General features: G+C 37.2%; 1 protein-coding gene across 1 annotated transcript in view; it reads right to left on the bottom strand.

Annotated features, from left to right (window-relative positions):
- The window catches only part of LOC111601155, a 43956-nt gene extending 17687 nt beyond the window's left edge, over positions 1-26269 (bottom strand). Inside the window, exons 1-2 of the mRNA XM_023317631.2 lie at positions 25968-26269; positions 23331-23739 (exon numbers count right to left, since the gene is read on the bottom strand). The gene's annotated coding sequence lies outside the window, so the exon portion shown is untranslated. The remainder of the gene's footprint in view (positions 1-23330; positions 23740-25967) is intronic.
- Between the last annotated feature and the right edge of the window lie 202 nt (positions 26270-26471).

The raw sequence follows: 26471 nt of genomic DNA on the forward strand, positions 1-26471 counted from the left end.
TTGTGTCGAGCGACCTCAAGTTCATATTTATGAGCAACCAGCATTCACTGTGAGTTGTAGCTCAGCTCAGTGAATGTCTGTCTGCATGTGTGCGTATGTGTTTAATTGAATATTCAATTCAAATATTGAGTTACACATTCGATTGATGCATACACAATGCTATTTCACTTTCCCTGAAAACGAATGGCAAACGCCAATCAAAACAAATGAAAACAACGCATCAGTTTTGTATCCCAAAAACTTTTGGCCAAACAAGTTTGGGGCTAACGAGATAAGGATGGGCGGAGTGTGAGCCCAACCAGTCCGGTCAGCAATTTGATTGTGTGACAGTTATTAATTATTTGGGCAAAAGTTTGCCGTGTGCAGGCTGCTGGGGAAATCAGTGAAATTGGGGCGCATTTCGTTAGGCCAACTCAGCAGCTAATTGTTCAGGTCCAGGTCCAGCTGCAGGTGCAGGTGCAGACCAGTACGAGCGCTGGTCCAGGTAGCCATGGCAACTGGGCCAACTGCAAATTTAATGGCCTCGCCATGGCACTTTAAAGGATTTGGCGTTGAGCGTGCGCCAAAGTGGCTAAGCTGAGCTTTAAGGCAACCGGAAATTTGATTTGCTTACGCTGCATGCCTCACTTGCAGCTTCCCTGCTCGCAGCGTCTCTGGGCTATAAAAATCCATTTGACGTTCGCACTTTTCTCATTGGCGCCGCGCTGGGGCGTGTCAGGCACTCGTTAAATGCATTTCGCTGTATGCCAAGGATTTCACAACTTTCGACGCTTTCAACGCGCTCGCATAAAAACTCAATAATATTATAATAGATTCGCGTCTCGCGCGATGTTGACTCGATTTGCACTTGCAATGCATGCCATAGAGCCAAAGAGGAAGAAGAATGGGTTCGCTTCAGGGCTGATTGCCCCGTCACCGAAAGTTCCAATGCCACATCTATTATTCCATTTATTTTTACTTTATTTCGTATTTTTATTTGCGAAATGCAAAGTTACCCAAACTATTTGCAGAATAATAAAATAATAAACTTTTTTCTATATACAATTTATATGCAATAGAGTTTGTTCCTGGCTGACTAACTGACTGATTGACTGATGCACTGGTAATTAATGCATTTTAAGGCCAGTGAATCAGACATTTTTATTGAAGTTTGTTTTTTGTTTGGAAAGTCGAGCTTTTGATATAAATATTTTATGTGCATAGTTGGACAGAAAATCTCTACAAAGGTTTGATGATTGTATTTGTGCATATATGTATATATATGCTATCAAAGTTCTTTATGGGCAATCTATTGAACTGGTTTGTTTTTCTATTTATATGCTTTAAAAGTTCTTAAAGCTATCTATCTGAAATAATTTTTTATTAAATCCCTCATATATGAAAGAACATTAATACAAAGAATTTTTAGAATAAGAATTATTATAGAAATTGATTATATATAAAATTTTTATAAATAGGAATTAATATTGAACAATTAAAAACTAGCTTAGGTTTAGAGTATTAAAAATTAACTGAATTTACTTTATTACAACATATAAATTTCACAGCTAAATATATTTATTTTACAATGTTATATAACATATAAGTTAACATATTAGTTGATACGCCCATAAGAACATAAACTCTGCAGCTAGACGTGGCAGAAGCGAACACGTTCAAGGAAGTATAGATTCCTCAGTGTAAATTCTGCAGTCAGACGAGGCAAATTTCACATAAATTGTATTAACAACTAAATTCCACTGAATACCAAGTCTAATTACCTTGCCCGAAATGCTAATTTATTAGCAAGGTGGCGCATCACTTCTATATACTTTGATAAGTCCTCAACATTAAGCATCTAAGCATTACACTTACCTTAAAAATCTGAATCGATCAAAGCAGACTTTAAATTTCGCCTGTGATTCTAGCTCAGAGACTCGTTGTTCAGGTAACTCAAAAATACATATAAAATATATGTGAAAGTTGGCAGACAACTTAAAAATATTTTAAAAATCTTCAAAATTTAAGAAGAAATTTTTAAATATATATAACTTGAGAAAGCCTACTTAAAATTATACATAATAATAATACATGTAAGCTCCCAATTAAAAAAATTTTGAAGAAACATTTTCATAAATATAATTATATGTCAGCCTTAGCCCATCTAACAATATCAACTGCATGCAAATATTTTCTTATGCAAAAATTTTATGGAGCTCATAGAATTTGCGCTATGCAACGCATAGCTCAAGCAAAATTGTAAAAATCTTTAGGAAAATCTGGAAAATATGTTACACAGAAAACAAAATCAAAATCAGTTGATGGCTAGGTCAAGGGCAGAAGCAGCAGCAGCTGCTAAGCTGAAGCTGCCTGATTGCATTTCCTACTCGCGCACCTGCGTGCTGCTGCTTTCAATTTCCCTGTTCGCCTAGCGTCTCCTTAAAGCAGAGACACTATTGCCTCTGGCATTGAAAGCAGCCGTTGACTTTTCCAATTGCAACATAGCTTCAACACTGCCGCAGCCCGGGATCCGCTGTCTTAGCTGATTGCTTCGGGAAACTTTGAAACTACATAAGCTCACAGATGGATGCCTGGATAGCTAGCTGGCTGGCTGCTTGGCTGTGCGGATTCTGGCTTGGAAAACTTGTCATGATTTCTTTTCCATTTACACTTTGCGCTCGTTGTCGCGTTTTCAGTTCAATGACAATAATCAGCCGAGTGAAAGTCTTTGTTTATTAGCGCTGCGCTGATAAAACATCTCCTAAAGGTAAACATTGAGAAATACGAAATTGGAATCGAGCGAATGGCACAGGCACATCAACTGATTGATTTTACGCTTAGTTTCAAGCAAAACAAGTAAAAGTGCTCTAGTTCTGAGTAAGCAGAGGTGAGCTGCTATAGTTGCTCTAATAGTTTGCTGACATTTCAAAGCAAATGCCTAACAATCTTATACTAATTGAATTAAAATGTAGTATAAATACTTTATATTTTATTTAGTATAAATATCTTTAAGTGACAATTGATAAAAATACTAAAATAAAATTAATTTTTAAATGAAATAATGGCAGGGCATTAGTTTTGCATTAAATTTTCTCTCATCCCCATGACAATATCAAATATTTCAATGCAAACGATACAATTTTAACATTTTTTTGCTTTTTTTAATAATGAAATAATTTAAACATTTTTTTGTCTATTTTGTTTCATTGCATTTATTTGTAGAACTATAATTTCATGCGATTTAAAACAGTTTTCTTTACTTTTTCAATGATAAATTCAGTATCAGACTCAGTCATCCATTTTGCGAATTGCTGAGGCAAATCGTAAAAAATATTACTAAATTGTAAGTAAATCATATTCCATGAGATTTTGAATTGAGTCTTATGCATTATTACCTATAAAAAAATATAGATTTGATTATTCTACTTTTTATCTCTCGTTTTTCACCTCTATTCAAATTAAAAGAGAAAAAATTTTATATAAATTATTTTGCACTAATCGACATATTAAATGGAAATACTCGTCTGTGAGCATCGCAATTAAAATGAATACAATAACTGACCCGCGGCTATATATTTTTTGCTTTGATTGCCCTAGCTCCCATGGGTGCTCTGCTCACAAATTATAACTGTACATATGTGGACATAACTCATTTATACTGTACTTAAATTTTATTTTTATTCCATATATGTTTTTCATGCTCTCTACATTGACCCACATCACGTTTTAGTTGCAGTCAATTAAATGCAGCGGATTATAACAAATTCTTTTGCTATTTTTAATAAATAGAATAATATTTGTAAAGAACATACACATACAGAGAGAGAGAGAGAGAGATTGAGAGAGATAGGGAAGGGGAAGAGAGTGAAATTTACATAAAAATAAAATAAAAGTGAAAAGGAAAATGTTTTTTATTGTTTGCACTGAGCCGAGAGCAATTTATAATAACTGGCCAGTTGTATGGATTTTATGGCGACAATCGACAGGATAAAGCAAAAACAATCCACGACATGAACTAAGCCCGCATAAAACTCATTCGAAAGAGGCGCAGCAGCAGCAGCAGGCTAATATATTTAATGGCATTAGTTGGAAATAAATTTCAGGGCTAGTCGCCTATTCAAGTTTTATAGAGAAGCAGAGAAAATATTTTTAAAAATTGTCACGACAGACCACAGGTATGTACAGTGAAGCTTCTATTTATAGATGTTGTCATTAAGGTCATTTGAATTTTCTTCATTTTCCCCTATTATCGGCCAATTATAAATAGTTAAGTATGCAGGAGACATCGGGCTGCCTGCAGTTGACAGACAGTTGCACTTAGCTGACATTTACTGTAGCTGTATTTATGCAAATGCCAATATATATATATAGCAAAATTTTTAATATCTCTGCTGCTCAGGCACACACCTGACCATGCACATACACATATCATATGCCCGACCATACATCCTCCCTGTAGCTGCCCAGCTGGATAACCTCTCACTTATATGGTTTATGCGCTATTGTTGTTGGCTTTTGTGTTGCTGTTGCCTTGTTGGTATTGAAAAGCCTTTGGTCATCAAAAATGTATATATATACGATATATATATACGATATATATATACGATATATATATACGATATATAGGCAATGCATATATATATATATATATATAGAGCTATTGAGCTGGTTGGCCATTCAGGTCAGTGGATCAGAAATTGCAAAGACAACTTGCAAAAGTTAAAAACATGCGGCCCTTGGACTCTGAACCAATTGCCTGCTGCTTGCTGCCTGCTGGCTGCTGTCGGCTTTGCTCCACTTTCTCTGTGTTTCTTTTGGGGGCTTTGCTGTGTGTGGAGCTGTCAAAGGTCAAGTTGTAACTGCACTAAACGTAGCACACACAAGTTTCACTTCGAGCCACACTAAAGGGCTTTAAATTTGTGTTGGCCGACGATAAGAGTCAGTGGCAAAACGCATCTTCTGGCTTGCATTGGCAATGCCCCAATTGCAATCTAAGTCCCAATCGCAATCCCAATCGCATTGCCAATCCCCAATCTCGCTTCTAGCCCCATCAGCTTTAGCAAGCAGCATTCATTCTGCCGCATTAGGTGCAAATTCTACCCACAAATGAAATGCATTTTTGTCGAACAGCAGCCACATTAAGGCGAAAGTGTTTTATGTGTGCGTGGGTATGTGTGTTTGTGTGTGTGGAGTCTGTGTAGAGAGGTTGCCTTATGGTGGTGCGTTCCATATGCCATTATGCAGTCTGAGCGGGCGTTAAGTGCTTTTTACTTGCGCCCCTGAAAAATAGAAGAAGCAGCAGACGCAGAGCGCATTGTTTGTGTATTATGTGGTTAGGTTGTGTGGTTGGGTGGTGCACTGGTTGGGGCAGCTCTGCAGCTAAGCCCTCGACTACTTAGCCTGCGCCTAATAGATTCTTGCTGTGCGCATGGGAAATTTTTCTTTAGCTCTGAGAAATTATTGTCAAGCTGAGATTTCGCTTTGCTTTAATGGAAACTTAGATTACTATTTCTAATGCTACATGCCTGAGCAATAAAAGAAAATATTTAAATAATTCTTTTATCTTTTTAAAAGCCATTTAAGAACTTTTCATAAACATTGGAGCCCATTGCTTAAAAAAATCAAAAAGTGAATTCATTCAACTTTTTTGTTGGCCAGAAATTGAAAGATTTGTTGTGTGCCACAATAAAAGGCACTAAAAAAGTAAACAATTTGTGCACGTGAAAGCCGAAGAGTAAACAAAGCCAATGCCAAGCCCAAAGAATCAGCGAAGAACCAATGGAACCAGCCCTGAAACCGGCAGCCGAACAATGCAAACGCAACAAAAGCGACTCACGCCTCTTGCAACAGATGCACTCAAATGCAAACATAGGCAACCACACACACCACCCACACTCACCCACACATTCACACTTGCGGTAAGGCGCTTCTCGTGTTGTTTTTGCGGTGTTGGTTTAATTTTACATAGGCACACACGCGTCGCAGGCAAATCTAACAATTTTTAATTATGATTATGGCCAAACAAATATAAACAGGCACTCTCATACACGCACACACACACACCCCCACACTCACTTGTTTGAACATTTACAAAAGGCAACAGCAAACGTGCAAGGCGACAAATTTTGTTCAATGTGTTTTTCATAAACAATTAAAACCAAAATGAAACAGAAGCAAAGATATAGTTAAGCTTAAGCCGATTAAAAGTTAGCTACCCTAAACCTTATATATAACATGTGCCTATCGATATCATCTATAATATTTAAGCCTATGCCTATATACCCTTTAATCCTATACCAACACCCTCTTATAGGATATTGTTCTTAAATCTTGTATCTACACCCTATACCGTACAATCTTTATATGCTATGCTTTACGGTTTGTTATACCTTATACCCGGTTATCTTTAAGCCTATGCATATACAGTATATTCTATGCCCTTAAATTTTAAGCCCATACTTTATAGCCTACATTATATAGTTATTAAGTCTATATCCCATATGGCCCTAGTATTCTATAACATTTGAGCCAGTATCCTATATCCCATACCCTATACTTTATATCCCATAATTACTAAGCCTGTACTATACCCTACTATTCGATAGCTATAGCATATACTCTATACTAATTTCCCTATCATCTTTTAGCCTATAGCTGCACCCTATATCTCATACTCTATACCCTACAGTCTTTAACCCTATTCCTATACCCTATACTCTATACCCTATGCCCCCTATGCTCGTGCGTGCTATTTTTAATTGCCTGAATCAATCCGCGCTCACAATTTTAATTAAATATTTAAATTAAATGTGCAAACAAACAGAGCACAGAAAGAGCATACACAAACACACACACACACATACATAAATGCAGTTATGCCCTTAGCTTTCATTAGTGTGTCGGTGTGTGTATGCGCGTGTGTGTGTTTGCAATGAAATTTAATTTTTTGGTTTTTTTTTGGCATAATAAATATTTTTAGTAGTTAAGCTTGTTGTTTTTGCCTTTGGCCGTGGCTGCCATTCATTTGCATTCATTAGGACCGTTCGCTTTCTATATGTGTGTGTGTATGTGTGAGCAATTAAACAAACTCGCAAGGGATGAAGCAACGAGGTGCACGTACACAAAGTCAAGGACAATTTTCACATTACACGTGTCACACACACACACATAGAAAGCTTGACAGCAACAGGAACAAAATCGGGACAATCAAATGGTGCCACTCACTGGACGTGTAGGTGTATATGCGTGTATATGTGTGTGTGTGTTTTAGTCTCTAAAATATTCATCGCAGTGCACATAACAGAGAAATGCAATTTAAACGACCTGATTAAACAAACGAGCTAAAATACACTAATGTGCCTTGGCATATGACGTACTATAAGTTCTCGCTCACCTGCTGCCATATATATAACTATATCTATATATATGTGTATGTATGTATGTGCATAATGAAATTCATAATTTTGATAAAATTTTCCGTGATAGCTTAAAACTTTCGGCGCTTCATTTAAAAGCAAACAAATAAAAGATGCAAAGTAAAACTTTAAATGTTGAAAAATTCCCAAAAGTTTTATGAGTCCTTGGCTTTGTTTTGCCTTTTCTGAAACTTTGCAACTCTTAAGAGTTTTACGAATATTACTCAATTTAGGCAAAAATAGTAAAAAAAAATATAAAAAAATTATTAGAATGCGAAACAATTGTTTTTTAATTCGACTAATCTTTTGAAAACTTGTTTTGTTTCAACTTGGTAAAATTATATCAGAATTTCTTACTAAATAAATAAGCTTGAAGATACTAAATTATCTTAAGTAAATTAAAGTCTAACATGAAAATAATATATAAAGACTTCTCATAAAATACTCAAAATACTTGGTTGAAGTTTTTTTATTGTTATTTGTGATTTTTATCTCTCATCAAAATGTTCCCATGATAGTTCGCTCTAAAGGTAAGAGTATTCTAGTTACCTTAACTGGCTTTTGCAGCTCGTCATAATTTTATATACAAAATTCATTTTGTTTGTCTTTCATAAAATATGCGTGCAACAAATATTTATGAAACCATATTTAATTGCGTTAATTTCATTTGGGCCCCGTTGTAAAATGTTTTTGTTAACCGAGTAGATTTCTCATTATTTCGCTATATATAAATTGCTTGACAACGTAATGGTATATATACATACAGATAAATACCCAAAGGTATATGTATTCCATATTTCTATATTTGGGGCTAGGTCAAGTCAAATTCCAGGTTGTCACGCTTTCACAATTCCGCACACATTCGCAATTCCCATGGCATATGTTGGCCAAATTCGACTGAAACGGTCAACAGCTGCTGTGCTCAACCTTTGACCTTTGATACAGTATCTCTATGCCTTAAATCTGCCCGGTCATGATGCGGCACTTTAATAAATGCCCCAACTCCCGTTGACCACGGCGAAAGTCGCAGTCCTGTAGACCGGACGGCAACTTTTGATTAATGTTTGCTAGTTCGCCTCGGCGGCGAATTCATTTGTTTAAAACAAAATGCACACCAAGAATGGAGCGGAAGAGAGCGAGAGCGTGAGCGAGGACATCTGTAACTACAAAAAACAAATGAAATTCCACACATAAAACTTTACGATACTCTAGCTCTCTATTTCACACACAAAGCAACTGGCACTTAATTATACTAAGTACTTAGCATGTGTAAAGGGTATATGCGAATGATGATCTTAATTGGTAAAAAAATTAATAGTTAAGGTTAAAATATTAATATTATATATATAATACTAATAGGTATTTTTATTTTTAATGCATCTTTAACAGATAAATAAACAGTGCAATTTAGCATAGAGAGTATTGTAAAGTCGACTCTCCAAGATTTCTTACTACTACATTTTTGTGTTTATGTTTTTACCGTTGAGTTAAAACTGCTCTATTTCTTTCTCTCCCTCTCTCTGCATTTCCTCACCCGTCTACTCAGTCACTATATTCATATTCCTCGCACTCTCTTCCGCAATATATACACAAACAAAAATTCGGATGTTCATTCATCTTTGCATTCAGCAAACGCGCCAAATATTTTTTGATATATTGACTTGCAAAATATTTTGGCTTTACACGTGTCTAAGCACACACACACGCACACATGTACATCATTCATGTATTAGATTTTGGATACAGTTTTAGTTTTGTATTTTTTGGCTCTTTCGTTTTACTCTTTTTATATTTTATATGTCTATGCAGCGCTATGAAAAATCAAACGACCCTCACACACGCACACGCACACGCATACACATACAATAACGGGGCATGATGTCTGTGTGTGTGTGAATGATGATGTATTCAAGCGTGAAGCAAAAGATTACAGTTTCAAGCAATTTTTTTTGCAATGTTTTTCGATTTGGATACTTCTCATTGTTGTTGCTTATGTTGTTGTTGTTGTTGTTCTAGCCCAATTTGTAAAACTAAGCAGCTGCCAAAATGAGTATCGAGCGGAAGACGAGGAAACAGAAAGAAGAATGAGACGAAGAGGGAGCCCAAAATGTGTGCGTTATGAAATTATTTTCGGCTACATTTTGCAAGTATTTAAAAGGACATCATCAATGGGTAGGCAACAAACAGATGGGGAGAGCACAAAGGCCATTAAGAATGATGTTGTTGTTGTTGGTGGGAAACGTGCCAGGATAATGGCAAGCAAGATCCGAACGGTCTTTAGCCCCCAGGAGGGGGTTAATGAATGCGCCACACGAGTCACGAACGCTGAGCCTGCGGGCACTTAACCCATTGTTGACCCCGCTGGGATGCCATTATGTGATTGCTGTGTATATATACATATACAAAATAAAGTGGAAGTGAGTGGAAAAGAGAAAGCACAAGACAGCAGGCACAACATTTGAAATTATAAAATATGTGCGATAAGATAACAGTTGCAAGCAAACATCAAAATAAAACGCGTGTGGGTTAACCTAAGCCTCTCTCTGTCTCTCTCATACACAGTCTCTCATACCGACGCACGCATGCTTGAATGACTGCATCAATGTGTGTGTAATGAATGGCCCGGGGCTGACAAACCACTGACAAGGAATAAACTAACGGAGCGTTTGAAGGGCTCCATTGGGTGTCATTCGAAAATTGAATTGCATGGCAAATGCGAATACGAATATGAATGCGAATGCGAATTGCGAATTCGAATACGAAATTAAAGCGAAACACGCGAAAATGTCAAGTTCACACTGCGTGTCAAATGGAATGATGGCAGTGAGCAGGGTAAAGGGCAGAGGGCAGGGAGATGAGGATGAGGGTGATGTGTTGCGATCAAGTGGGTGGAATCTGGCAATGCTGACTGACTAATCAGACGCAACGTTGTTGTCGCTCGTTGCCATGTAAAACGATATTTCAGCTGTCAGTTTATGCTTCAACTATTTCAAATCAAATCAATGCCAAAGGACCTGACGTTGAGTTGATGTGGAGGTGTGTGAGCGGAAGGCCGAGGGGAGTTGCACTGTCAATGATTTATGTTAAAAGGCTTACTTACGCACACACAGACACACACCGACATACACAAACACTGCTACACCTTCCTGCGAAGCCATGAAAATGAATGCGTAAAGTTTTAGCAACAATAACAACAGCAAGAAACTGAAGAAAGAGAATATAAGAGAAGGCTTAACAACTTAGTCGACCTATGAATACCCTAATAGGCCGATGTATATAGATACACAAATGCAGTGTATCTCGTAGGATTTATATAGTACAACACAAAGAAACACTTGTTAAGCCAATAAAATGTAAACGAACATAAAACTCAACTTATTTTTCACTTGAAGGTCTCTCTCTCTTGCACTTCAACTAATTCTAATCACGTCCATAGCTCATTCCCTACGTAAATGGCATATAGAGTATGCAGAGAGAGGAACTCTGCTTTCATTGTGTTACCCCTGTGCTCTCCCCGAACCCTCAACCCAGGCAGACCTTGCCCTCTTGCACGGCGTGTGAGTTTTTCCACCATAAATTCACAAAAATGAATCTACATTGCAAATGCAAGCAAGTTGTAGAGTGTGCATGTGTATGTGTGGGTGTGTGTGTAAATGAACAAAAAAGAAAAAACAAAGCATAAATGTAGCTCAACGCATTTTGCTGCATACGAACGGCACAAAAGAGAGCGTAGGTGGAGGAGAGGAAAAAGGCAACTGGCAACTGGCAACTGGCAACTGGAACTGGGAGCACAGCGAACAGAAGCTAACGAAGCGTAAAGTTTGCCAAGCGGCTGCCATTTGGAATGGCAAGCGGCCAAGCGGGCAAAGCGCTATACAATTCGCCGCCAAAACTGCTCGTGCTGTCCCGCTCGCTCCTCCGCTCTTACTCGCCAGCCACTCATCCGCAATTCCCTTTTCAGCCTCTCAGTGTTTGCCTTGTGGTATTTTTTATTAAATATTCCTAATAAATTATGCAAAATTCCTGTATTGCATGCAGAGACAACAGAGCGAGACAGCGTGTGTGTGTGCGAGAGAGAGAAAGGGAGAGAGAGAGAAAGAGAGAAAGAGAGCAAGAGCAAACGAGATTTTTGGTCAAATCAAAATGTTTGCCCAAGGGGCAAGGTGGGGAGGGGCTGACTGTGCGTGTGGGCGTGCCATAACTATCAATAACTTTTTTTTCTCAGCTGGCTTAAAAGCCAGCTGAAGCAGCAGCCGCAACAGCCGGAACAGCAGTGGATGCCTTGGCAACAACAATGGCGACTGTCCAGGCGCTTGTCGGGCTGCTCCTTTAATACAATATAAAGGCAAAGGATGCACACAGCCGCTGTATCTGTATCCTTTAGATACAACTCTGTCGTGTATTGCGATAATAAAATAAAATTGAAATATGGTTGGCAATTGACTGAGCGCAATGAGTGGAAATTGTTGAATCTCTTGCGTTATGACAGCGTCACGGCCGACAGATTGGTTGGGTTGGGGCAGCATCCACTGCTGGGGGCTGAGGATGATCGAGTTGGAGCGGAAGTTATAGTGTTGCGTTGCACAGGATTTGCCAGCATACACCATGTTGTAAACTGTCAAATGATGAATGCCCCAATAAGTAGGCAATGGATTTTTTTACGACTCACCAACAGATGTCGAGCTAACAGAAACTTTTATTTCACTCGATTCGAATGAGTTTAATGTGAATAAAAGATGGAAAGTACATGGTTAAATGCCACAGAAGATACTGTTTCAAGTGCAAATGGAATTTTTGGGGTCTGTTAGACGAGAGGGTGAGTTGAAAATAATAATTTGAAAAACGATTTTTTCTGGAACTGAAATTAAATTAATATTTTAAAAGTAACTATTATAAATTTGGGAAATAATCAATAAAAATACATAAAATACACTGAAATATAATAAAATACATATAATTAATTAAATTAATTAAATACAGAAGGAGCCCTTATATGAGGCGAATTTCGAATTGATTGCCTTACAAATATTTTTTTCCTGCTTTATCTTAACGTATAACTTTACAGCTTAAACATATGAACTCGTGTGTATTTTGTGTATATAATATATTTTTATTAAATTTTTCATGCAATATTTCGTATTTTAATCCAGGTAAATCCTAAATCAATTTAAACACCTCAAGCTTAAATTGCGCAGTGATACGTTTGAATGAATTTAAAGCGCAGACAAAGTCACATTGTTTATTTGTTTTCTTGCGCACACTCGAGAGCATCTGAGCCGTTTGAGTGAGTAGCTAGAGCCGATGGGAGGTGTGAGTGAGTCGCAATTACCAAGAATTGCGATATTTAAACACAATTTCGCTTTGTTTCGTACATTTTAATAAATATATGTATTTGTTGATATTATAAAAATAAGAAATTGTTGCAGAGCAAAATGCGCTTATGAATAAATAAGAGCACGCATACACACAGGCAGCAATGGCACGCAAACACGCTCGCGCACACACAGATTTATGATGTGAAACAAATCACTCATACGCCGCATTGGACCACAGGCATACGGCTCGTGTGAGGAACGTGAAACATGAAACGTGAAGTGACTGTCAGGGATTTTCACATGAAATTCGTTTATTTTTAGTCCAGCAACAACACACATGTGAACAACATCAGAAGGGGAACAACAACAACAGCAACAGCTAAAGCAAATGTCTTGTTTATTTGAGCTTCAGTTTTCTGACGGGAGAGCGAAAAAAATCAACAACAAAGAAAGTAAATAACAAAAAAGAAATTAAGTTGCCGCCTGCAGGTTTATAACACCAGCAAATGCCACGACACCACGCCCCCAGCTTTTCCAAGTAGAAAAAGCACAGAATAACAACAGCAGCAGCAACGGGAACAACAGCATGAAAATGCTTATCTGATTTAAACGTTGGCAAAAGTCGCCTCTTGCTCGACTTACGCCCACCCCAGAGAAGAGATTTCGCTTCAAAGACATCTCTGCCCAGCCATTCGCTTGGCAAACTTATGCTGCCTGTCGCTGGCGCCCAGCTTAATTTTCACTCTGTGGCAACTTTAATATTAATCATACGACCCGCATGCCCAACAAATAAAACACAAACACACGCTCGCAACTCGAGCTTGTTGCGGTAGGTTTTACTGCTGAAGGCCCGTGTGCCGTGTGCCCACTATTGACTCACTATGAGGTGACCCACGAATGTGGGCGTAACGAGTATAAGGGAAAGGGGCGGCATGGTGGGTTCTCACGTCTGTGGCCACCGCAGCGCCAAACGCCAAAAGTTCTTAGTTAAATTCATCGCACTAGCAAAAGTTTTCTCAAGTGGCTCATTGTGGTTACCAGTTGAAATGTTGACCCACAGACAGACAGTGCGAGAGGGAGAGAGATGCTAAACTAGAGCGAGTGCAAGCGAGACAGATATAGATAGTTGACAAGGACACGCAGCAAGGCAGCGACTCATTCTCTTTGCGGTCTTTAGCGCTGCAGCAGACGCCAAAACTTGCCAATGTCCAAAAACAAACAAAAATGTTGCAACTAACAACAAGCGAAGGGAAACCGTTGGTATGCAAAAAGTTTGCGGATGCTGCAGAAGAAAACGCAAATGATTAAGTGCGTCGTGGCATAATTCAGCAAGACAACATTTCGGTTGACACAGCGGAAAGCACGTCTACGGCCAGAGACGTTGGCATTTTGTGCGTGGAAGGGATGTACGATGAGCACTAAATGGCAATTGAAATGACATTCGCGAGTGCAAGGACTGGAAGGAAAGAACTAAAAGAGAGAGAGAGGGAGAAAGATAGAGAGAGAACTCAAGTGCTTGGATTTTGAATTGAAAGAAATGCTAGACTAAGAGCTGTGAGAGCATATACTTAGAGCGAGTTAGCAAAGTAAACTCAAATTGAGAGTTCTCAAATACGTTATGTAACTGATAGCTATAAGAAGTTGCAAGTTTTTGCAGTTTGTGTCTTATTTAATAAAAAAAAAAATAAAATAAACATGAAATTATATGAAAAGTCAAGAAAGAAACAAAACAAATTGAATAATGTGAAGAAGAGCAAGGGGAAGAAGTTGGCTTAGCTTAAATGGTGTTTATTTTTAGTTGTTACTAGAAGAATTAAAGTTATTTAAACATTCTCTAATTGATATTTTAAAATTTATAAATAAGATATAAATTAGAATTAATATTTAACAAACAACTCTTTTTAAGTAAAATAAATATTATAAATAAAAGAAATTAAATCAATGGAATGAAAAAATATAAATAAGATAAAGAAATAAAGTCAATAAAACAAAATAACGTACCTACAAAAATATTAAAAATAAAATAAAAAAATAAATAAAGTAAAAAAAAACTAATATTAAATCTAGCTAGGATAAGACACAATTAAATAGTTAAACAGCTGGAATAGTTGGCAAAATACTAAATTGATATAAAAAGAATACCATAATAATTTAAAAATATTTTCAATTTGACACATGTATTTATTTGAGTAATAAATCAGCTAGTAAAACGTTTCAAAATCCCAAAATACGGCTTATCACTTAGACAGATTTCTCTAGCTTCAATAGCTCAACTTTTCTTCTTAGAAAAATAAAAATTTTGATGTAATATTTGTAATTAATTACGAATCCGAATACTTAATATTATATTATTAAAAAATAATTTTTTTGTAATCTTAAAATCTAAAGTAAATTATATTCATGTTTATAATAACTAAAAAAAATTATTATACATTATAATAATTTTCCTGACTAACTCCTCTTGGCTACTATCATTTCAATATTCGGCACACTTTCGCTTTAACCAAACTTAATTAAATTCGATATCTCAGTTGACGCCGCCACTGCATGGAATGGAAGCTGCTTTAGGAACTGATGCTCAGGCAGCTTTTGCTACACTCGCCCATGGCGCTTGTTAGTTTAGTTCTTTGGTTTTTAGGGTTTTTGGCGGGCTTGGGCTAGGTTCGGTTTGGTTGGGTTTGCCTCGGTTTGGCTTGGTTTACTTTGGCTGCTGCCTGCTGTTGGGCGCTGTGTTGCCATGTTCCTTGCAGATTAGGAGCTCTGGCCATTTATTAGTGAATACAACCAACAGCAGCAGACAGAACACGAACTTTTGTTGTTTAGCATTTCAACACACACCAACACACAGGCACACACAGCCTGCACAGCAATTAATATGTATCTTTTACTTGGCACGCTTTATCGCTGCTTGCAACACTCCTCTGCCAACAGCAAGAAATGTTTCTTTCTTTTTTTTGTTTTTTTTTTTGTTGCTGTTGTCGTTTTGCTTTTTGATATTTTTGGCTAGAATTTTGCACGTTGGCATTTTATGTGGTCCTCGGGCATTTTGCACAGTTACACATTACGGCCACGCCCCCTGGCCAGCTGCGAGACGCACATTTAGCAGGCAACTCAAGTGATTTATGACAGGCAGTCCGGGCGGGCGACGGGGCTGCATTGCGTATACTTGATATTCTGAGGCAGGCACAACCAAGGCGTCTTTTAAATCAAAAGTGGCTTGAGAAACTGGCAACAAACAGACAAGCGAAATGGCACAGAGCGAGAGCGGGCGAACGAGGCGAGCTGGACTACAAAATTTAATTAAAATGCACATTTGTCCTTGACAGCGTTTTATATTTTTGCTTAATTGGAAGGCAACAGCGACTGTGGCCGAGGCTAAGGCAGCCGTAAGCCAAGCTAGTGTGGCCTGCATGGCGCACACACACACGCGCGTTTCGGGCACATGCATTAGTAAAGATGCGGTTAGATATTCAAAATGACGAACGCGACGCAGAGCACGGCAAAAGGCTCCAGCGAGGCTAAAAGTTGCCTCCCTCTGCTCTACTTAGAGCACGCACAACCTGCCAGTGTGTGTGTGACTTAGTTAAGATAACTATATGCATGGCAGCAGAGGCGGGAGAATCGCGTCAGCTGACAAGCGTCTGACAAAAATTAAAGTTGATTACGTGGCCGACTGAAACAAGCTGAAACTCTTGGCCTGAACGAACACATGACAATAAATTCTGGTAGAGCGCTAAATGAACTGTGTGTGAGTACTATAAATGTTTAAGCAGCTTAAGACCAAAGAGGAACATGCGCTGCTAGCAGAATATATATGCATAATTAATACCAAATCTTTAATTATTTCTATGAAAATGCCTTAATTTGCTCTGCTGCAAGCTTCACCTAATGACATTAAGTTTAAAGAATGTGCGGTAAGCAAAAAGGAACAAAAGCCAAAGAAATTTTAATAAAAATGAAACTGTTTTTACACGTCGCTGTTACTGATTGAGTAAGGAAACTATAGACGCAAGGTTATGAAGTAGCAAAATCTGCTATAAATTTGACTAAAAAATATATAAAAATATTTTCACCAGTCGAATAAAGATACAAATTTACTAATTTAAAATATCTTTCATGTTTTTAAATACTATAGAATAGATAGAGCTTGCTTATCGAAGGAAAAATAAAATATCTGCAGATTTTAAACATTATTTGGAATAGAACCCAAAATAAATTTCTCAAGAAATATATATAAATATGAACTATGCTTTTTTTGTCTTTATTTACCTTGGGATTACGGCGAGAACTCGGCTGATGCATAACCAACTAGAACGAAGTGTCAGTTGTGAGCTCTATGACAACTAATATCCATTTGGATGTCCTAAGCCCTCTGCTAGCCAAAACAAAATGCATTAATGCGGAAGCGCATTTTGTCTGCTTCTATTTGCATATGAGTTTGAACTAGAGACAGCTCGCACGTATTCAACTTTAACTACTATCTACAGCAAGACAAACAGAGTGAGAGAGTGAGAGAGAGAGAGAGAGTGGGCGAGAGAGGGGAAAAGGACAAGTTGTGCTTTTTATGCATTGGCATACACAAAAATTTGTGCTAAAGGACTTTTGCTTACAAACGAGCGAGCTGGCAAAAAGTGTAGAAGAATTGCATTGTTTTTCGCAGTCAGGCAGAAGCCAGCACCAGGACCAGGACACACGTGCAAGGATATATGCATATGTCTTGGCTAGGATTTGTGCTCCTTAGCCCGCCCCCAAGCATTCACCTCGCTGGCAGCAGGCAGAAGGCAGCAGACAACAGCAGATGATGAGCCTCAGATTATATGCACTCACTAGCGTTTGCTTTGTCTCCCGCTCTCGTCTTTGGCTCGACAGGTCCTGTCAGCTGCTGTTGCTGCTGCTGCTGGGCCGTCCTTTGGGCCTTTGTGTGGTGCCAACAGGACATGCATAAGTGGCCTGTCTCCTCGTTCCAGGCTCAACAACTTTACTGCATTTTTATTTATATTTACTCTTGATTGTTGCAGTCGCTCTGCTGATGCTGCTGCTGTTCCTTCTTCTTCTTCTTGTGTTGTTTTCACTGCTGTTTCTGTTGCTGCAGACAAGTGGAAACAACATTTAAAACAACAAATCCTCCCAACTGCCTGCACTTTTTGCTCTCAAAACAATTAAATCCAACAAACTTTGCGCTGCAAATCTCTCGCTCTTGCTCTTGCTCTCGCTCTCTCTCTTTCTCTCTCTTTCTCTGTCTCTTTCTCTTTATTTATCTTTCAGCTTTACTCTTTTCCCCTCTGACTTTAATTTACGTAGAGTTTTCTTGCATGCTTGTTTATTTTTATATGCCAAATGTACTTGGCCTTTAATTTGTTTTTGCCTGCTGTTTTTTGGCCAATTTTTAATGCCTTTTTCATGTGTGCGAATGTGTTTCCTGACATCAGTCACTGTAAAATTAACTGTCACATCGGAAAACTTTACAAAATGCCAGCGAAAAGGCCTGTCACTGGCTGAACGATGCTTTAATGGGCCTTCAATATGTGAGCTTTTAAAATGGACAGGGAGAAAGAGAGAGAGAGAGGGATAGAGCGAGGGAGAGAGAGAGAGTGGGATAGGTATAGTTGTGACTGTGATTTCATTAAAAGATAATTATGAATATGAAACGGTGAAAATATTGGACCAACAAAGTAAAAGTTTGTGTGATATGGTCCTCAAAGAAAGCATCGAATATAATGCAAGAGGTACTGAATATTAAATCCATTTAAGGGACAATACCCTAAGGACATGCAGATAGTAAAATTGGGTACAGCTGCTGTACCTCTCAATCTTTCAGCTCTGGACTATAAGTTATAAGATTACTTTACCTTTAAGCTATTTGGAATTCTCAACTAAGTAGTGAACATCAGTTCTTAAGTAAACTAAAGTCTGCACTGTGAACAGCTCCAAGAAAATCAAAGCTTATCTCTATTTATACTTTGGCAAATCTGATACACATAACTCTGCAAAACTGCAGCTGAATAACAAAGTCTCTAACTAATTCTCTAGACTAACTTATTCTCTGCTTTATACATAGAAATACCGTTAAGCTTTTCAAGGATATCTAGCAAAATCTTCTGCAAAGCTGCTTCTATAATGCAACTTGTTAGAGGAATTTATTTTCCAAAAATTCAGTTTTGGTTTTATTAATTTCGTTAAATTCTAGATACGCAATAGAAGCTTTGCGATAAGTGAGCCAAGGAATCAATTTATCAAAGACCATTTTACTCAATATTTAATGCTTTATAAGTAACAGAAAAACATGCCAAGCTCTGTAGTATTAAAGCAGGTCAATAAAGGCTTTCGGAAAAGCGACAATTTCCAATGGCATTTTGTTTGCCATTAGCTTGTGACGTCACAAATTTGGCATTGGGTTGAACGCACACAAACTCAATAATTTGTTTAGCTGCCTGATTCTGGCATTTGCCTATTATTCAATGGCAAAAGCAACACAAATAGCATTTTGTGTCTATTTTAGTGTAATTTTCCGCACAGACGGCTACCCAAAGCACAGAGCGCAAGTCGGCCCAAGAGAATGCCAGCTCCTTCGCAACGGCTGCTGCTGTTGCTGGTGCTGCTGCTGGTGCTGCTGCTGGTGCTCCTGCTGTGCGTGGCAGCCACCAAAAAGCTGGCAACTTAAAACAAAAATTATTGGCCAGCTGCGACGCCCGAGTTATAAAAATAGCAACTGGAAGCCAAAAAACCAAATAGCCGCAAATTGAGTTTGAACCAATTTTGTTCGATTTTGTTGCACTCTAAGAATTATTGAAGCGGGTCAAATGTTTTAGCAGGTAAGAGAAGGCTTTTCTGCGGCCATATATATTTATGATATATTTGGTTTATCTGCAATATATGCAATATATACGATCTAGCTAGGTCTGCTTATACCTAGATAATACCTAAGCTAAAGTCCTGAAGCGTATACCAAATCTATGGCAGCTAGATACAAAGAATTTGGCTTAACCACAAGTTCTCTCAAAGGTTACTCTGATTATATATACAAAAAATTATATATAAAACAGCAACTGAGCTTGATAGTCTCTAGGTATGTGCCAGTCGAGTTTCAATATTTTGATGGTTTTTTTTTCAGTCTGCTTGCATTGGGGCATGAATTTTGTTTGGCTTGTGAAATGTCTCCAAAAGACGCGCCATAGTTTTTTAATTTTTTGGCATACTCATACTTTATGGCTTGTCTGCTATCGATTTCAATTGTGTCATGGCACATTGTGCAACGCGCCAACGCCAACACCAGCACCAGCCCAAGCGCTCCCCTCGCTCTGCTATATTTCATTTGCTTTGCGGGAACTTCAAAGCGCGCAATGAAATTGACACCCGCAGCGCCAGCTACGCTCCAAATTGAAACTATGGGCGAGAAAATAAATGTGTAGCGAAATGGAAGCTGCAGTTAACCCGCTGGAGCCGCTGGAGCCACCGAAGCCACCCAAGCCACCCCAGCAACAACCCCAAATGCAGCACCCCGCGCGTGCCCCAATGTGGCAATAAAACCATTTTAATGAGATTTAAGCTTTAAATTTCGCGCTTTATTTACGTGAGTGGCGACAGACGAAGGGGGTGTGGCTAAAAAGGCGAATTTACGCCACAGCGTCATAGTGTCTCGCGGCAGCCGTAAAAAATTAAACTTATATATTTATACATATATAAAAGGAGTTGACTTCATTATGTAACTCAAGGGAAATTTTAATTAAAAGCGTGCGAAAGATTTAATTGATTATACCCAGTGCTGAAGCCAAGCAGCTGGGTTAGTCAGCGGAAGGGGTGGATAGGTGCTAACGAGGCAGCGAAGAAATTGAGATGAACTGAAAAATGGGGAATCATATGACAGGATATCACAACTGATGTAAATTGTGTTTAAAGTTCTAGTTAATTATTTTACTAGATGAAATTGATGTTGATAATGACAATAATGCCATAACCCTTTAAAAGAGGGGGAAACTACAAAGCAAGTCAAGCTTGTATTTCCTGATATATATTTACAGAGTATGTGTGAGTCATCAGAAGATTGATATGAGAGTGGACTGTATAATAAGGGAAATAAAAATAATAACACGATAACCGAAAACAAATTAAACTATGCGACTGATTGCAGCGCAGCTTACAGGGTATGTCATAGTTCATCAACTTTAATATTCTGCCACAATTCGTAATGCAATCAAAGTTTTTCATAACTTTTGACACGCTAAAGCTGAATCACACTATACAAATTAATTACTGGCAGCTTACAGGGTATGTCCAGGTCTAGCAGAGCTATACGGTCGAATCATAAAACTAAAGCTGTGCTGCACTTACAGAATATACTGGGGTCCATCACCAGTGCAGCCATTTTTATTTTTATTGTGCACTCAAAACTGACCGCTGGCCATTGAAAATGATCTTAGCCCCAGCGACTTGGCAAATATTTTAACAAGTTTGTTAAAACATTTTATGAAAATTGCGGCCATACTTTCAAGGGGAGCACGGGAAGGGGTCGGGTCAGTTGAAGCTGGCTCCAAAAAATAAAAGTTTACACAGTTAATAATAAAACCATTTACTATGCAAATATTTTGTCAGCCCAGGCAGGGGGAGGGGGCAAAGCGGGGCAGCTGGTTGACCCCAGCGCAAGTCATTTTTCACGCTTAGCATATGAGAATTTGAATTTGGGAATGCAGAATGGACGCAAGTCGAGATGTGAGACGTGAGACGTTAGATATGAGACGTTAGCTGTTAGATGCTAGGAGTTAGGCAATAGACGAGAGCCCACAAACTCCGTAGCCCCCAAGCCCCACAGCTGGAGCTCGAGTTGAGTGCATGCAAATGTGTTTGCAATGGGTTAAATATGCTGCGCAGACCCCCAGCTATATGCATATGCATTGTGTGTGCCTGTGTGTGTGTGTCTGTATGTGTCCTGCATGACCCCCCACTAGCTTTTTGTTTGCGCTGACTTTGAGTGAATGAAGTGCAGCAGGGAAACAGAGGAAGGGACTGGGCCAGGCAGCAATGAAAAATTAAAAAGGGATTTTGGTGCGGCAGCTGCTGAAAAGCGTTTGAATAGTAACTTGAACAAATTTTTTCTCTTTCCACTGTTTTTTTTGTGGAATTTTTTGTGAGTGGGTTCAATGGGAGCGGGCCGTCAGCGTTGCTCGAAAGTGCCGCCCAAACCACACGAGCTAAAAGATGATATAAGCCAGCATATTGGACATGTGCTATGCAGTTGGAAAGCGGCAACGAAGTGGCCAAACTGGGATGCCAAATCAAACGGGGAGAAAGAAGGGTATCTGTTTTTTTTTGGAGTGCAAAGTTCGCTTAATTGTGTGGCCAGACCGATTGAGGTTCAAGTGCAGCACTATAATTGAGAAGGATACTTTACATAAAGTGAAAGATAATGAAGATGTGCTAAGGATATGCTAAGCAATTGCTTAAAGCGATAGCATATTGAAAAGTGGATTAGAGATGGCAACGTTTTTTGTAGTGAATTACAAATAACTTGGAGTCTTGTTAGGGATTGGCTTAATTGATGCTGAGTACAGTTGCATATAATGTGAGCCTTATGTTCTTAACTAAGCTTCAGCATCGTTTGATAGTCTTAATGCTTCCAGATACTCAGTTAAACAAAAATAATATAAATAATGTATTTAAGATAGATCTTAAATCGGCCAACTGAAAATATAGATGCAAACAAAAACTGCACCTAAAAATAGGCAATGGAATATTAAAGATGGCTACTTTATTTTAATCCAAATATTCGTTGAGAAACATATATAAATATTGTAAAATATGGATATTAAATTTAAAACCATTTCAAGAAAATATTTAATGTTTAGAAAAATTCCCATAAAAAAAAAGATGAAAAGATTTTTACTATTTTATATTAATAAGGAAGCAGCTTAATAATCTTATAATATTCCCTAATATTATTACATTTATCACAAGTTAAAAATAAAAAGTATATATACGTATATATCATAAAAAAATATTCCTCTAACTATTTAATATAATATTAAATTAACATTATTATTACGTCTGCTTTCCCTTATGAAAAATTATTAGTAATAGATTTAATATTCAGATTGTAGTTAATATTTAGCGGAATATGCATATATAGTAAGCTTTGCTTATAGTAAATAAAAACGGATTTCTCAATATTTTTTTTTGCTATCAAGCCCCAACGATTTTCTACTAATTCAAAGATTTTCTGTAAGTAATTAAGAAAGTCATAAACTTTTGATTTATAATCCTAGATAATAATTTGTTACTAAACTTCATTTTGAACTCTGTTCTCAAACAATAAATTCTATGTTATTTAAGTAATTTTCTTCACTTTCTCAAATATAATTTTATAAATGCAGAGCAACTTCCTTTTAAGCCGAGGAAAAATTGCTTTGTTTAGCAATTTCTTTGGAATTTGATGCTTTGATTAAACTTTTAAAGCCAGTCTGTGCTGGACAGAATACAAACTAATGTTGAACTTTTACGTTACACTTGCAACTTTGAACAATCCAATTGGATTTGTGCCAAAAAATGCTTAAACCCAATAAACTGCAGCTGAGTGACAAAAGCAAAGAAAAAAAGTCTGTGAAAACTGTAAAGAAAAGGAAAAGCTTACCTTTTGCAATAATGAAAATTCGTTGTAAAAAGTAGCTGGTGACTCGTAAAACTGTTGCCAATCGTTCCTCTTTATTTCTGTGTCTCTCTCTCTCCCTATCTAGCGCTCTTGCGCCCTGCTGCTCACGTTTATTATTACAGCTCTTGTTGATGTTCTGCTGATTGTTGTTGTTGCTTTTTTGATATTAGCAATTGCCGTTGTTGTTGTTGTTGCTGTTGTTATTTTAGCGTTGAATTTTCGTGCTTTTTTTATTACGTTTATTGTTTTAGTCACTTGACAACGCGCGAATGCGAATTGAAATGAATTTCGTTTTAACCCTTTGAACAATTCGGTTGAATTGCATCGCGCTATTTTTCTCCTTAAATTGTTTATAGGCTTTTGTCAGGTTTATTGTTTATTATTTGTGTAACTGGCAAAATGTCGAGCGTGAAAACAAAAAGAGAAAACAATAAAAATATTTGTAATACGCTTTTTTTCAGCTCGCTGAGCGGGCACCATGACCTTTGTCCCTTGCCCCCAATCGTTATGGCCCTGACAGCCCATATGTCTGAAGATTTATGACCATACGAAATGGCAGGCGGCTTTCTTGCCACGCCTCCTCCTGCACTCCGTAACGACCCCGTTTGCCCAGTCAAATGCGTAATGAATTATGCAATGAAATTTGTTTCATTTCTCCAACACAGACACACGATTGAAATTTTGAAAGATTGCCCTTGTCCTTGTTATTGTTGCTGTTGTTGTTGCAATAAAATTGGCGAAAAATGATTGTTTAATTTATGAAACGTATTTTGTTGATTTTGGCACATGAAAATGTGCTGAATTATCTATGGGCAAATGGTGGGAAAACATTTTTGGTTTAGCGGCTGCCTTGGCTTTAGTATCTGCACTCATTTGTGGCTCGAGGTCAAACGGCCGCCCGCTCGACCCGCTTCACTCATAGACACAGCATCCTGACACAGCCTCCTGGGAGGGCGCGGCTGCTTCCTGTACGTAAGGCCAGGCTCGAGCGCTTGAAGGATTTCCCTTCAGCTGAGCTCACGCCCTGCCTGACTATGGATGTGGCTTCTGGCTTTGTCGTAATCTCGTCGTCTCATAACCTCGGCCCTCTTTTGTTTTTTCTACTATTTTTTTTATTTTTGTTTATGGCTCGCCCCTTTTTTGCTGTTCTCCTTTTTCACTTATTAGTCTGCGTTTTGCACACACACAAATTTGCATACGAGGCACGTCTCTGACATTTTTCTTCAACTTATGCTTTATTTTGTCTTTTTGCTTCTCTTCGTTTCGCTCATTTCATTATTTTTATCATTATCATTATCATTATTATTTTTATTTTTACTCTTGTTTTTGGCACGAGTTGCCTTCAAAGTGCAAATGCGAGATTTCTTAGCACCACATTAAAACAGACGACAGTAAATAGCAAAATAAATAAAAAGAACATGAAAAATGGAAAGTGTTTTAAGTTTTTTCATAATAAGGAAAGAGAAAAAGGAGACGGAACATTTGTCATTTGCTATTTGTCATTTTTCATCTGAACTTTCTGCTGCTTTCCGTACGCATTATGAATGTTGCCTTGGGGTTAATTATTAGATTGTATTTTACAAATTTTGATTAATTTGTTAATAACTTAAATAAACAATTTGAAAAACGTTGCAATGTAAAATAATATTCATGTTGACCAAATCTTCAATTTATTTAAAGCAGCTCAAGTATTTCAAGAATTTCATTTAATAATTTCTTAAAGAATTTTATCTATATTTTATTTATTTATGAAAGTTCTCATATTTTTTGGTTTCATCTTGAATTCCATAATTTATTTATAGATTTAAAAATATATATATTGAATAAACCAGAAAAACTAACATTTCTGCAACAAGAATATCTAACTAATTAGTATACTGAAATAATATAAATATAATTTTATTTTATTTTATATATGTATTATTATATATTTTATATTTCAAAAATAAATTAAATTAAAGTATATAATAATAGAATATAAACATAATATAATAAATACTCTTTTGATTTTATTTATTTTGATATATTTTTAAATATTTTAGTTATTTTTATAATTAAAATATTTTCATTATTATTGACTATTTTATTCATAAATTTAAAAAATTAAAATAAAATCTATTTTATTCATAAAAAAACAAAATATATAGCTTATGGCAGATATTATATTTTATTTATTTTTTTAACGAAGCCTTAATGACTAGCACAATTTTGTCTTCGATTATTAATTATCAATTAATTCTTCGATTATTAAACAAGTAAATGTGTTTTAAATATTGTGAAGAGATACTTTAGAAAAGCATTTTATATCAATTTTGAAAAAGGCCTACAGCATTTTAAAATAATTTAAAAATGTATTGCTTTCATCAAAATAAGTAATAAATTCCCTCAAAATTGGCAGATGAATTGCTAAACGTGAATTAAAAGCAGTCAAGACTTATTGCCAAACTGAAGTTAGCAAATTTATTCCTGGATTATTTACGTCTCATTGTCTTCATTTGTATGCAGAACGCAACATAATTGACATTTGTAAAAAATGCGAGTCTTATCGACGTTTTGGTTTATTTAACACCTGGAAACCATTCGATACACTTCCAATAATAAGTTTAATCGTTGATTTACCTGGTGACCCAAATCATTTCGCTGGATTTGCCCTTTTTGATGGAGGCTGTGCCCATCAACTTGTAATTTGTAAATTAAATTGCTTTTTTTCAGGCTTTCCCTCTTTTGCGGTTCCCCCGCCCCCTCGCTGCTTTGCCTTGTGTGCCTTTTCTTTTTGTTTTTGTTTTCCTTTATTTTTTGTTTGCGCAAAAATGCAAATTTATCAAATTGGTTAAAGGTCTGGATTTTGATGGCGGCCAATTGAAATGCCAAAAATTAATTACACATGCCACACACACACACACACACGCGTTATTTTTTTGCTTGTGTTACTTTGTTTGTTGTTGTTGCAGTTTACACCTTTTAATTGATTACGGCGACACACACACAGAGAGACACCTTTGTGTTATTTGATTTTGATATATAATCGGAATTTGCCGCACGCACGAATCGAAGCGAGCACACGAAACACAAACTTTGTTGGCAATTGGCGCTTGTCATTTGGCTGTGTCTGCTGCCAATTGT

The sequence above is a fragment of the Drosophila hydei genome, unplaced genomic scaffold (assembly GCF_003285905.1).
Source record: "Drosophila hydei strain 15085-1641.00,03,60 unplaced genomic scaffold, DhydRS2 tig00008114-arrow-pilon, whole genome shotgun sequence".
NCBI lineage: Eukaryota > Metazoa > Arthropoda > Insecta > Diptera > Drosophilidae > Drosophila > Drosophila hydei.